The sequence below is a fragment of the Marmota monax genome, unplaced genomic scaffold, assembly GCF_021218885.2.
Source record: "Marmota monax isolate L192 unplaced genomic scaffold, Marmota_monax_Labrador192_F-V1.1 WCK01_AAM20220418_F8-fsc00103, whole genome shotgun sequence".
NCBI classification, from domain to species: Eukaryota; Metazoa; Chordata; class Mammalia; order Rodentia; family Sciuridae; genus Marmota; species Marmota monax.
Genome location: NW_026694286.1, coordinates 584,294 through 599,590, shown reverse-complemented (window position 1 = coordinate 599,590; position 15,297 = coordinate 584,294). Strand labels below are relative to the sequence as shown.

The following is a 15,297-nucleotide window of genomic DNA, read 5'->3' as shown; positions in this document are numbered from 1 at the left end:
TGTTTATAAAAGTGTTATACCCTTAAAAACCAATAATTGAAGGAAAATTAAATAAAGGAAAGCAAATACTCATAATTTTATTATCATAATAGGTATTGTTAGAATGTAGAGCATGAGGAATCAGATATTTTTTATTTAAAAAATTGATTAGTCTGTACATCTAAATAGTTTAGAGATGGCAAATAGCTTACATACTCTTTGAAAACTTCTCTAACTTATGATCATGATGCACATCCCAAATTGAACACGGGATTCTTATCACTGAACCTGTACTGGGATTCATACTTCTTCCCAGAACTCAAGGCATCATTACCAATCAACTGGATTTGGCACTTGAGAAGAAACTTCATTGTCATCCCTGAAATGGACAATCCTTCCCTTTTAGAAAAGGGAATTGAAAGATAGAGTACAGGACTTGGCCCAAATAGCATCACAACTCTGTGACTTCATCTGAGAGTGATACCTGTCAGACTGAGTCCTTTACTTCCCAGTTTATATCTCTTTACTATATATTGAATTCTTTAGGGAGTTTGGTATGGAATTCTACACTTAGTATTCATTTAACAAATATTTTTGAATGACAGCCTCAATGCTAAGCATAAAATCATTTTTATTAGAAACTAAATAAACCATGATGACTATTGTAGAAATCATTATATCATCTTTCTCTTATATTCTTTTCAAGTGCAGATTCTGAGATGCTGCTTGCTCTGGGAAAATGGAGTACTTTAGAGATGGAAAGGAGTACTTTAGGTTGCTGAATGTAACTTTTTTTTTTTTTAAAAAGATACACATGACAGCAGAGTGTATTTTGACTTATTATACATATATGGAAAATAACTTCCCATTCTTATGGTGGTACATGATGTGGAGTTGCACTGGTAATATATTCATATGTCATTGGTTGTTGAATTTTGAGTGTTAATCTTTTACTTTTAGAGAGAGTGGAACTGTACAAATCTGGAAAGGTTTTCTGTGATGGCAAGGATGTTCAAAATGGAAAGTCAAGGTAATGAACTTATAGTCATGTATTCAACTGTAGATCTATGAAAAAAGGTAGGTATTCATTCCCATTGAATAGAAATAAAATGGAAGGAAGAAAATAACTCTGGGGTAGGGGGAAAAGCTGTTAAGTTACAGAGCAGATCAATATTTGTTGTGTGGACAATGTATTGACGAAGGAATGCAAAGTAGGTTAGTGATTGGGTGGGGTTAGGAAAATTTGTACTTTTTTGTTTTTTTAAGCTCTGTGGTGATTGTCTTGTTAGTTTTCAGATATCAAACCAGCCTTGAATCTTTGTGATAAGTTCCACTTGGTCATGGTGTACAATTCTTTCCATATGCTACTGTATTTTTTTTCGGTTAGCATTATGTTGAAGGTTTTGCATCCAGATTTATGGCTTTCTCCCTTTCTCTGGATGTCTTGGTCTGGTTTGGGTATCAGAGAAATAATTGCTTCACACAATGAGTTGAGAAGTGTTTCCTCTTCTATTTTTGAAAAGCTCATGAAAAATTGGTATTCAATCTTTAAATGTTTAATATAATACAAAAATGAAGCCATCTGGGGCTTGGCTTTTCTTTGTGGGTAATCTTTTTTTGTTACTAATTCAATCTTTCACTCATTATAACTTGATTCAGATTGCTTATTTCTTCTTGAGTTCATCTTATTAGTTTGTGTCTTTCTAGGGATTTTGTTTATTCCTTCTGAGTTATCTAATTTGTTTCCAGCCATCATTACTTTGAGTAAATTTCCTGTTCATTTCTCTCCCTCCTTTCCTCCTGGTAATCCCATTAAGTGTATATTGATGCATTCAATGGTGTCCTACATCCCAGAGGCTCTGTTAATTAAAAAGAATTTCCCTCTGTTTTTGGCTTGTGAGGTCTCATTAATCTACCTTCAAGTTTCTTAATTCTTTGTTCTTCTTATTTCAATCTGATAAAGAGCCTTCTAGTAATGTTTAAATTTCAGTTATGTCACTTTTGCTATTCAGAATTCAGTTTGCTTTTTTCTTATATTTTCTATGTTTATAAATAGTCTCTATTGAATGCAACATTGTCATCATACTTTCTTTGGTCTCTTTAATCCTGGTTGCTTTTACTTTTGTGAATCTGTTTATAATCATTATTTTGAAGTCGTTTTCTAATCAACCTAACATCTGGTTCTCTTATGGGCAATTTCTGTTAACTGCTATTTTTTTTCTCATGTGTAAAGAATACTTTCAAGTCTCTTTGCACACCTCCTACTTTTATTTTGTTAGAAATTGGACACTTTTCATAACATACGACAGCATTTTGGTACTCGTCTCTCTGTCTCCATGGCATCCTTTTTTATTGGTTTAATGACTGGCCAGATTATTGTAGTGATGTCTGTTAAATTCCTGATGTTGTTCTGTACATAGGTGAAATTGAGTAGTCCCATAGTCACCATGGCATGATAGTGGGTGGGTTCACTTCCTCTTTTTCTCTGACTATGCCCAAATATTAAATGTCACCATTTATTTGTAAGCAGTTTGCTCTAATGTTTTCAACAATGTCCCGGCATATGAGCGGCTCTAAAAACAATCAAATCAAATTCTATCGCCTTTGAGAGAACAGTTTGTGAAGTCTCTGCTTCATATTTATTCTGACTTCGGGAGCATTCCCTACAGTTGTCTTATTCTTGATTTTCTCCTGAAAATTCCTGGCCAACAATCCTAGCTGCATCTTTGTTAAATTCATAAGTCTGGCCCATTTGCCTTTTACCAGGACCCCCACTGCTCTTGCAAGTACTCTTAGGCATGACTTTATCCAAGTTCTGTTGAAAATAAAGTCAGTTCCTTTAGGAAAAGATTAGCAGCTCTCTGTTTTAGAGCTTGATTCTTCCCCCAACAAACTCTGAACCAGAGCTGTGAGTATATCTGTGGCAAGATTCTCTTTCATGACTTCCCTGCTAAAGGAGCTGAGGGGTTGGTGGAGGAGGTGGGAAGTGGCCTGATGTCCTCTCAGTTTGTCTCTCTGGAGTGCAACCCATGAGTCAGGTAACAGTTATCACAGTGCTGTGCCTAAGACGAATACTTCGTTCTATGAATTGGTTATTGTTTTCCAATACATTTGGGAAGTTTCCAGCCATTATTTCTTTGGTTATTTTTTTCTGCTCATTTATTTCTCTGCTGTCCTCCTGGTAATCCTGCTGTGTGTGTTGATGGTTAATAATGCTCTACCTCAGGAAGAAGGGAGCTGCCATTTTTCAGTTATGCTTTCCTGGGTTTTCTCTCAACAATAGGTATCTGGTGGCAGGATGAGGAACACTGATGTTTTGTTACTGCTGGGAGAAAAGCCCCCCAACTGGGACCTGGAAGGGAGTGGAGAGCTCATAAAAATTGCAAATATGCAGAAAACATAAGGAGATTTAACATGTATTAATGTTTTGCCATATTCAGAATTATTTTTCATAAAGAAATAAAATGTCACACAGAAAGTTAAAGATTTCTTTGCATTTATAGAGGATACATATAAAGTATGTGTGAAACCAAGGAGGGGATATAATACCAGAGATTTTCTAGCATCTGGGCTTACTGTAGTTCAAATCACAAATTAATCCAGTTTTTAAAATCAATTAACAACACCAACAATTAGAACCACTTCCAACTGCTCTAGCTAATTTGCTGAATCCAGGATCTTCATTAAGTTCACCTCTATCAGTAAGTGTGGCTCTATCTAAAATTATTTTTTATCCCTCTTGTTTATCCATACTCTCCCTCTGTTTACTGAGAAACCAACAGTCTGTCAACTATCTTTGAGTGCTCACTTTGACAGCACAGATAGTAAAATTGGAACAATATAGAGAAGATTAGCATGGCCTCTGCAAAAAAGTTATGCAAATTCATGGAGCATCTATGTTTTTTTGATACATGTGTACCTATGACAGCGTGATTTATAATGGCCAAATTATGGAACCAAACTATGTGTCCATCAACAGATGACTAGATAAAGAAAATGGGGTATTTACACACAATGGAGTTTTATTCAGGCTTAAAGAAGAATGGAACTATGTCATTTGCAGGAAAATGAATGGACTAGAGACATTATGCTAAGATTAGCCAGATCCAGAAAGTCAATGTTTTCTCTCATATCTGGAAACTAAGAAAAAAAAATGGAAAGAAAAGGGACCTCAAGAAAATAGAAGAGAGACCAGTAGACTAGAGGAAGGAGAATTGAAGAGAGGAGAGGAAAAGTGAAAGGGGCTGTATAATAGAATAAAACAGACCAAATTGTGCATTGCATACGTATGACTATATCACGATGAATGCCATTATTATGTAAAACTACAATGCACTAATACAAACCAAAACAAGGCCTGTGAAGAGGTGCTCCTGCATCTTTGAAAATCATTGGAGTACTTCTCCATAGAGCAAGAAGACTTGGAAGAAGTGCGACAGTTGAAATGAGTTCCTTGATTTCAGTTGGATATGGAATGTCAGGGCAGCAGAGGTCAAGCATGTAAGAGCACTTTAGTAACCTCGTGTAGTTATTTGTGTTATCCAGCTTTCTGTTACTATAACAAGTAACTGTGATAACTAGAGTATACAAGGAGGGAGGCCTAATGGACTCCATTGCTTTTATTTTATTTATTTGTTTATTTATTTATTTATTTATGGTGCTGAGAATCAAACCCAGTGCCTCACACATGCTAGGCAAGCACTCTACCACTGAGACACATCCCTAGCCTCCATTGCTTTTAGACCTGTGGATAAGCAGCACATCACGGAAGGAGCACTTGGCTCACTTTGTGGCCAGGAAGAGAGAGAGAGAGAGAGAGAGAGAGAGAGAGAGAGAGAGAGAGAGAGAAGATGGGGTACCAAAATTCCCTTTGAGGGCACACCCCCAGTGACCTTAAGACCTCCCACTAGGGCCTACCTCTTGAAATTTTCACTACCTCTCAATAGCATCATCCTTGGGATCAAGTCTTTAATACATGGACCTTTGGGGGATATTTAAGATCCAACATATACATCATCAAAATAGGCATCAGAGGTAACCAGAATGTTCGGACCTGCATTAATCTTTATGGGTATCTGAGCAAAGGACAAAAGAAGTAGGCCTCCCACTTAGGTTCTATGAAATCTTTATTTAAAAAAAAATCAGTCTGGAGTATAGGAACCGTACTTGGTGAACAGTGATAGAAATGTTCAGAGTTGGGTCAATTGACATACATGGAGCTCCTGAAGAAAGGATTGGTCCTACACCTTGAGGAAGTATCTTACCTTATTAACAGAAGTTTCTTCTTAGCCCTTTCCCAAAAATGTTCATAGCCATTTCTGGGAAAATGAAACTATCTGGACCGAAATGAAGAGTTTATAGAATTGAACATATCCCCCAAGAAAGCAGAATTTTATGGAACACTGATCAGTTGGTGTCTAGTAGGATCAGGTAACAGATGAAATCTCAAAAGGAGTCTAGAGAAAATTGAAATTTACCTTGTTGTTATCCTCTTGGCTTGTGAGACTATAAATGGAATATACGCTGGAAAAATCTCCAGACTTTCCTCATGACTCATCCACCAGGGGCTGTTAATATAGAAAGTTAAATGGAAGTCTCTAGAGCTCTGTATCTCCCCAAATAGTAACCACTAGCAATGCTATAATATTCAGGGGACTTTCAGTCGTATATACTGTTATCAATGAATTAAAAAGAGACTCATTACATTTCCTCTTTTGGCTTGTTGGAAAGATAGATAGGTTTTGGAGGAAAAAAGTGGCTTATCCTAACCTTCATCAAATACTCCAATGGCAGTTCTTGTTCTAGAGTTTTGTTTTGCTTTTTCCTTGATGAAATCAGCATTTGATTCTTAGGCCCTGATACAAATCTATGGATCTCTCAAATGGAATTCTATGTCACAAGCTAGAACAACACGAATTGCTTCTTTTTTCTTTTGGGAGAGCAGGCAGAATGCCTCTACTAGTTCATGTCAGGGATTACATCAATGCTATGATTCTGTGTCACAATTTAGTTCTTGAGAACCTTAAGAATCTCACTTTTCTAATAAAGCTTCATACAGGCTCACTACATTGATGCCATCATATTTGTAGTACCTGTTCTAGTCAGCTTTCATGTTGCTGTGACCAAATATCTGACAAGAACAGCTTAAAGGAGGAAAAGTTTATTCGGGGCTCTATGGTTTCAGAGGTCTCAGTTCATAGATGTCTGACTCCTTGGCTCTGGGCCTGATGGGGAGTCCACACATCGTGGGGGAAGTGCTTGTAGGGGTCAGGAAGCAGAGAGAGAGGGAGGGGGAAGGGGCCACAGAGAAGACACACCCTTCTGGGCCACCTGTCAGTGACCCACTTCCTGTAGCCACATTCCATCTGCCTAAAGTTACCACACACTCAGTCCATTCAAACTAGGATGGACTTGTTAGGTTACAGGTCTCATAATCTAGTCATTTTACTCTAAATATTCCTGCATTGACAGGAGCTTTTGGGGAACACTTCATATCCCAACCATTATAGTACCTGAAAAATAGGAAACAAAGTTATCTTACTTTCAAGACATATTTCTGCCAGAAAATAAAAGATAATTTCCACTAACCAGGTGGGCTGCCCCATCGGTGAAATTTCTGGAATTGCATTCTTCTTTTGGATTTTCTTCCAAAGGTCCCTACAGAGTTAAGATATGGGCCTCTGTAGATTTATGCGTCTATAATCAATCAATCAATCAATCATCATCTCACATTTAGTTTTACTAATTTAACACACTTAATTGATGACCTAAAGAGCTGCCAACTTTGAGTAGTCAGAGGCCAGAGCTGGGAAGGTACTCCAGTGTATCTAGGCTACATTCCAAACATCTTTGCCACTTTACTTTTATGAATTAGCTGATTTAATGGTGCTGAAAATATCCATGTAAGATTTGGATACTGAATGGAGCCAGTTTCCAGACCTAATACACAGATTACAGTGAAGGTCACAGGATTTTTATGGAAAGCTATGTCTTATTTGGTAAGTAACTATTCTTCATTTGAAAAGATGCTTTTTCTTGCTATTGGACCATTTAGATAATAGCACTCCATATATGGTACATGTTTTAGTCAGCCTTTTTGCTGTTGTGACTAAAAAGATCTGACAAGAACAATTTTATAGCAATAAAAGTTTATTTAATGGCTCATGGTTTCAGAGGTCTCAGTTCATAGATGGCTGGCTCCATTCTCTGGGGTTTGAGATGAAGCAGTACATCATGGCAGAAGAGTGTGGCAAAGTGAAGTGGCCCAGGACATCACATCAGGAAGCACAGAGAGAATAAGCTTAGCTCACTAAATATATATCCCAAAGGTACGCCCCCAATGACCCACCTTTTGTAACCACACCCTACCAGCCTTCAGTTACCATTCAGTTAATCCCTGTCAGGGGATTAATTCACTCATTGGCTTAAGGGTCTCATTACCTAGTCATTTCACTTCTGAACTTTCTTTCATTGTCCCACAAATGAGGTTTTGTGGAACACTTAATATCTAAATCTTAACAGCACATCAACTGATTGCATGGCTTACTCCACCTACCACGCACTATTGCTTGATTCATAAGCATACCTAATTGAACTTCACCGCCAAAGACATGTGTTGTATTCGGTATCAGAGTAGAGAAAGCCCTTAATGCACCAATTCCAGGGACAGGCAGCTTACATTGCCAGCACTATCAATGCTTCCTTAACCCAAATGAAAGTTGTTTTAGAGTATTTTAATATGGAAGAAATAAATAAAGCCCTGTTTAAAGGTGACTCTATATGATACGATGGTATTATGTAGAAGTAAACTTCTGTAACCTTATTGTGTCACCTGTGGATCATTTTAAGATGAAGTAGAGGAAGAAAATATAACCAGCGGGTACAATTTTGACTGAAACATTTCATTGTTCACTGTTTTTTTGAATGAATGATATGCGGAAGTGAGAATATGCATTGATTCATGGCGGTGGCTGGTGATTTGTCAAAATGGTCATAGTAAAAGAGGAAAGATTAGAGAATTGTTTGGGGGAGGGAAGTTTGGGGAAGGGTCATATATTTAGAGTTCTTGGAATAGGTGTACAGTGTTAGAATATCTGAGACCATTTCTTCTCTGCATCACCCACTGAGTAGGATAAAAATGACTGGTCCTTTGAATGTCAGTTGTCTATTTTCCATTTAGACACTTGATCAATATGTTATTGAACAAAGGCCTATAGTGGCAGGGTTGGTAATTACAATGAAAACAATAAAATGGACCATGGCTTATCAGGTTAATATCATGCTGATTATCCAATTTTTAAAAATCAGTCAACACTGAGAACCCGATGTTATCATACCCAGGGAATGTTCATTATACTGGATTCTTTACATAATTGGAGGTAATTTTTTTCCTCCTGGTTGTAGACACGTATTTTGAACCTGAGTTTACTTTAGCCTGCCATCTCCTGACACATCGGCATGAGTGGACATACTAAATCAAGACTATGGTTTGGATGTTGGGTGTCCCCTCACTTACATGGGTTGGAAGCTTAGTGCTTCAGTGTGACAGGTGGTACAGATCTGAAAGGGGAGGGGTTTCATGGGTGGTCTTTAGGTCATTGAGAGCACTGCCCTGGGAAGGGAACAAGGGTCTCCTGGAGTGAGTTCTCATGAGAGTGGCTTGTTATAAAAGCCCAAGTCCAGCCCCTGAATCTCATTGTGACTTCCTGTATCAGGATGTGACCCTTTCTCCAGTACCTGTTTCTGCCACCTGCCACAGGGCCCTTGCCAGAGCTTGCAAACTGAGCTAAATAAACCTCTTTTCCTTCATAGTCTCCCTCCGGCACTTTATTATAACAATGCAGAATGGGCTGGTACAACGAAGCTATCCCACAAAGCACTGCTTTTGACCAATGGGCTCACTTTACAAAAAGGAAACAGTGCCAGAGACTAATTCTCATGGCATTCTCCAACTTTACCATATATGCCATCAGATATTTAGCCGATTATGAGAAACTGAGTATTCTGAACTAGCAACGGATAATGCTGTTTCCTTTTATAGTTAGAATATGTAGATTTAGGAATTAAGGGTTAAAAATGAAGTGATATGTCATAGCATCATATGTCATGATTCACTCACATAATTTTTAAAGTTCCCTACAACTCCAAGCTTTGCAGGTCTATGGTTTTAGAATCCAAGAGAATGCTTTCAACTGTTCATATGTGAAACAATTTCAATGAACTGGAATCTACTCTTGCCCCCCAATCACTTTGGAAAAATAGGTAAAACACAATTTTATACTGTTAGTTGGGATAATTGACTACATTTATTATGGGGAAAAAGAATTTCTAGTATACAATGAGAAAAAGGGTGGTAAACAATGTAATCTAAGGTGTTTGGAATGCTTCCTGATATCCCTGTGATCAATTGTAATAGCTGCATAATCAGCTTCACACAGGAAGGGCAGTGAAAGACTCAGAAGTCTCAAAATGAAGGCTTGATTCATCCCATTGCATCTAGTTGAGGGGCTGATAAGGGTAAAGGGAAAATGTAATAGGTGGTGGAAAGAAAAAAAAATCACAAATACCAACTCTAGTCTCATGACTAGTTGCAGAAACAAGGACTCAGAATGCACACTACTTTTGTGTGAGGCATATGTACACATATGCATGTACACATGTGCATATGTATTTGCATATTTAAATTTGCTTCCTCTCCCACATCATGACTGGTTGTTGTCATTGTCATTTAATTACAGGTTTAAGAATATGAAAATTAATAATTATAGACCTAATGGAGAAAAGATACCCAGAGATCCTGGATAAAACCGGATATAAGTCCAATAATATTAGCCTTTCTGTTAATGTTATGAGGAATGACTTTAGTGTTTTAGGTAAAACCATTGTTATTGTGTGAATTTCAGTATCAAGGAAGGGTGTGTTTTTTGGCAGCCTCAATGAATGAGATACAGTGGATATTTGTAAAATTTCCCCTGGCTTCCAAGTAGTTTTGAACTTTGTGAAAGTAAGCATTTTCTGTGTAACAAACCACCTCATGACTTAATAGCATAAAACAGCTGCTTATTTGTTCACAATTATGTAAGATATTTGTATTGGGTTCAGTTTGGATGGCTCATCTCCGTTATGAGTTATATCAGTTTGTCTCATTCATGCATTTGTGATTGATTGGGCGGCCTTACATGTCTGGAAGTTGACTGATTGTCAGCAAAAACAATGTTGGTAACTCACTTCTATTAAACTTACTATCCAGCAGGCTGCTTTGGATTATTCACCTGGTAGCGGCTGGAAAGTTTCTGAAAACTGCAAGAGAGGGCAAGCTGTAATGCATAAACTTCTTTCAAGCACCTGCTTGCACCATATTTGCTAATGTCCCACTATTGGCCAAAGCAAATCACATGACTGATCCGAAACTTGGATACAGAAGTGGACTCCACCACTTAATTGTAGGAATTTTAAATCATGATACAAAATAATGGGGATAATCTTGCAGCCATTTTTGCTATCTAACACAACACCTTGCTGTGCCTGGGAAATTTGTCTATTCCTAGCCCAGTAGTCAGACACTTTCTAGCTTCCCCTGTACACTGCCTGTGCCAATCAGGTGCACCCTCAGATGGTTTTTAGTTAGACTTTGAAGGTAGTGGCTCAAAGCACCAAGTGCCACATTAAATCTGTTATGCAAGGTACAGGTGCCTTATAGTTTCCAGAGCAGAATAGTCCAAGGTTCTAGCAATGGCATTAAAAGTCCAGCTCTCCTGGTGGTAGTGGTTTAAGTTTTGCCGTCTCCTTTGCAGATAGCTGCAGGAATGTTGCCTTGACTGAACTAGCTTTAGGTTATAGTTGGGGACTTTTTGGTTTTGTTTTGCTTGCAGTGTTTAAGCCTGGTTCTTGAGTCTTTGCAGAGACTTTCATCAACTCTCCAAAATAATTAGTCCTTTTTCTAAACATACAAATTTAGATAGAATTGATATCTGTTTTTTTCCCCTAATTAAAAAATCTTAACTCATACAGTATCCCTGCACATCCCATTTCCCATTTTTCTTCCCAGGCATATGACTAACCTGAAGGGGGATATATATTTATAGATTTATTATATAAATATGCATACATAAAATATATAGACACATTTAGTGTATTTAAAAATCTTACCTAATTTGTAAGACACTATGTATACATTTATTAACTTTCTCTTTTATTCAACATTATGGTTTAAATAATTTTTTGATACATATGGTGGGTGTGGTATCTCATTAAAGTTTTAATTTGAATTTCTCTGATTGTTAGGGAGGTTAGACACCTTTGTTTATCAATCACTTACAGTTTTTTATTAAGTGGATTTTTTAAAGCTAGTTATTTTTATTGAGTTGAGTTGGGCTACCTGCCCAGATTTTCTCTTCTCCTAAGTTTTGGTTCACATTTCCTCACTATTTTGTTCTTTCTCTTAAGAAAAGTCTTCAAGAAGATACCCTTTAAAAATTTCAATAAACTTCATGGTTTTCCTCAGAAAATATTCAATTCATTTGAAATAGTGGGTTGTTTGGTCGTTACTGGAAATGGATGTCATTTACTTAATTTATTTGTTTTTTGATATTTATTTTCCCCTGTTTTTTAGTACTGCCAAGAATCCTTTTTTACCTTTTGACTTTATTGATCATTGAAGTTTCTTCTGTGAATTTTCCTATTTACATTATTTACACACACACACACACATATATATATATATATATATATATATATATATATATATATATATATATACACATATACATATATATATATATTGGGTTGGGCTGATTGTCCATTTCTAATTGATTTATATATTCGGAATAGTAATTTCTTGTGAACCACACACATATCTTTCTCTCTTGCATTTTGTGTGTTTACAGCATATTTGGCCTTTTGAAATCTTCTGTAATATGGTTATATTTCTAAATATTCTTCTAATGGTTTGTATTATTCGTTGTTCTGTTAAAGAAATCCCTCTCTTATCCCAGTATCACAAAGATGTTATTGAATATTTTCTTCTTAAAATGTTAAGGGCTTCCTTTTTTATATTTGAGTCTTTATATGGAATTCATTTTTTTGTGTGACATCTTATTATATTTTTCCCACCTGTATGTCTAGTTTACTCTGAAACATCACATAAAACCTTATTTTTCTGATATACTTTAGTTTATAAAGCTCTTTCATGAAGGTGTATTTCCGATCTACTCCCTTCCTGAGCACATGAGCAGCCTCCCCATTTGTTGATATCCCCCCACCAGGATGGTACATTTGTTACTACCGGTAGCCTGTGCTGACACATTATTGTCCTCGAAGTCCACAACTGCCACTGGTGTTCACTCTTGCTGTTGTACATTCTGAGTTTGGACAAATGTATAGTGGCATGTATCCATCATGATAGTATAATGCAGGATGGTTTTGTTGTCTTCAAACTCCTCTTTGCACCACCTATCAATTCATTCCTTGTCCTCAAAACCTTGCAGTGGTTATTGTCTCCATAGTTTTCCCATTTCTAGAACATCATATAGTTGGAATCATACAGTATGTAGTCTTTTCAGATTCACTTCTTTGACAGTAATATGCACTTAAGGTTCCTCCATGTCTTTTCAAGGTTTAATGGTCCATTTCTTTTCAATGCAAAATGCTATTACATCATGTGGATGTGTCATAGTCAATCGATCCATTCACCTACTAGAGGAGGGCATCTTGATTGCTTCCAAGCATGAGTAAAGCTGCTGTGCCAGGTGCAGTGGCACATGCCTCTAATCGCAGCAACTCTAGAGGCTGATGCAGGAGGACTGTAAGTTGGAGGCCAGCCTGGGCAACTTAGTAAAATTCTGTTTAAAAATTTAAAAAGTTAGAAGGGCTGAGGATGTCACTCATTGGTAAATTGCCCCTGTGTTCAATCCCTAATTCCCCAGTACAAACAAAAACCCAAAAAAACAAAAAGCAAACTACTGTGAACATCTGTGTACAGATGTTTTTTTTTTGAGTGTGTGTGTGTGTGTGTGTGTGTGTGTGTGTGTGAACAAAGCTTTCAAGTCATTTGGGTAAATTTCAAGGAACATGATTTCTGAATTATGTGGTAAGAGTAGATTTTTTTTTTAGAATTAATTAATTTTACAGTAGAATGCATTTTGACATATCATACACAAATGGAGCACAACTTCTCATTCCTTGTCTGTCTCTGGGGCAGAGTCATTCCAGTAGTGTAGTCATACATGTATATCAGGTAATAGTGTCTGTCTCATTCTACCATCCTTCTCATCCTAAAAAACAAAAAGTCGAATGTTTTCTCTGATAAGTGGATGCTGATCCATAGTGGAGTCAGGGGATAGGGAAGAATGAAGGAACTTTGGTTTGTATTGATTTTGTTTTGTAATAAAACTTACAAAGGGTCTTCCAAAATGACTACCATTTTGCATTCACATCATCCATGAAGAGATGCTCATGTAGTTAGTTCTATATCCTCACCAGCATTTGGTGTTGTCATTGTTTTGTATTGGGGCTATTTTAATGGGTGTGTGGTTGTAGCACATTTTAATTTGCATTTCCCTGATGACATATAATGTGGAACACTTTTTTCATATACATTTTTTGCTACCTATGTATGTTCATAAGTGAAGCTTCTCTTCAGATCTTTTGTCTGTTTTTTAAGTTGGGTTGTTCTTTTTCTTATTGCTGAGTTTTAAGAGTTCTTTGTATGTATGTTATCAAGACATAACAAGACAGTTATGTCTTGTTCAAATATCTTCTAGTCTGTGCCTTGTCTTTTAATTCTCTTGACAGCATCTTTCCAAAAGCATCTGTGCTTTTAACGGTCCTGGGGATTGAACCACCAAGCTGCATCTCCAGTTCTTTTAATTTTTTTTTCATTGAAATAGGGACTTGCTAAGTTGCAGAGGCTGGCCTTGAACTTGCCGTCTCTTACTTAGTCTCCTGAATTGCTGGAATTATAAGTATGTACTACTGTGTCTGGTAGCCTGTGTTTTAATAATCAGAGTTCTACTTTACGGCAACTGCAAAATGAGTTCTCTGCACAGTTAGCACCCCAATTATCAGTATTCAATATAAGAGAATAAGAGTTTAACTAGGTGCCATGGCTCATGCCTGTAATCCCAGTGGCTTTGGAGGCTGAGACAGGAGGATTGGGAGTTCAAAGCCGGCTTCAGCAAAAGCAAGGCTCTAGGCAACTGAGTGAGACCCTGCCTCTAAATAAAATACAAAACAGGGCTGGGAGTGTGGCTCAGTGGTGGTGTGTTCCTGAGTTCCATCCCTTTACCCCTCCCCCATGGGAGGAAAAACAGAATATATCTAAAGGTCTCCTCTAAGGAAAAGTTAAGGAAAGAGAGCAAAGTAAGCAATGTGGACTTTTACCTTTATCTCATGCAAGTGACTTGCTTGTCAAGCATATAGTGGACCCTCAGATACTGAGGGACAACAGCAGAGATGGGAACAGTCATCAGGACAAGGCACCCAGCCCCTTAGTGTAGTTAGTCAAACCCACTGCTCACAGTAAGACTTTGGCAAGTCAGTATTTCTTTTGGAGCCATGATTTCTTTATCTCTGATGCAAGTGTTATATTGCCTATGTTTCAGGTTGCTGTGAGGATTAGGTGACATGGTGTATGAGGGTACCTAGTCCTGTGCCTGATCTGTGATGTGTGCTCCTGCGTTAGTCACTCTTCTCTATCCTTCTTCCCTCAGTTCTCACCTTTGTGGAGGGATTTGAGTCTTAAGGAAAATATAGACATATAAAAAGCTTTGAGAGTGATCCAATACCAATTTTAAACATACATAGTGACTGTTGGTGCCCGTGCATATTACACACTTGGGTGTCTTTATAAAAGAAAAATTCTACCATATGTCATTTCTGTTAAATAAAGTGTAGGCCAAAAGGGCCATGTGAAAAGAACCAGGGAGAATGCAGAAATTAGTTTTCATAAAACAAGATTGTGGATGACTAGAAGGTGAAAACCAAACTAATAGTTCCAAAGGTCATGATAAATGAATTAGGAAAGCAATCAAAACGGCTTAGCGAAGCAATGCTGTCATTCCTCAACTTAATGAATCTCTTAAAGAGTAAATAAAAGGAGAAAGATGAAAGTAATTATTGACTGTCTACCTAGTTATTGGAGTTGCTGGGATCTCTAAGGAATACAGTTCATAAAGCTGAGGCTGTAGGTGAATATACATATATATCATGTTGCTGCCTGAAAGCGGGTGCTATAGATCTTGTTTGCATAGGGGGTATATAAATATTTAATTTAGTGAATGTGGTAAGTAGTACTCTAGCTCCATCACACCCTGCTGAATT

At 37.3% G+C, this 15,297-nt stretch overlaps 1 non-coding gene across 1 annotated transcript; it reads left to right on the top strand.

The window, feature by feature from the left end:
- The first annotated feature begins 3,779 nt into the window (after positions 1-3,779).
- LOC124108940 (U6 spliceosomal RNA) lies at positions 3,780-3,885 on the top strand. The gene has a single exon (XR_006856836.1). It is a non-coding gene; the product is annotated as a U6 spliceosomal RNA (small nuclear RNA).
- Positions 3,886-15,297: the final 11,412 nt, after the last annotated feature.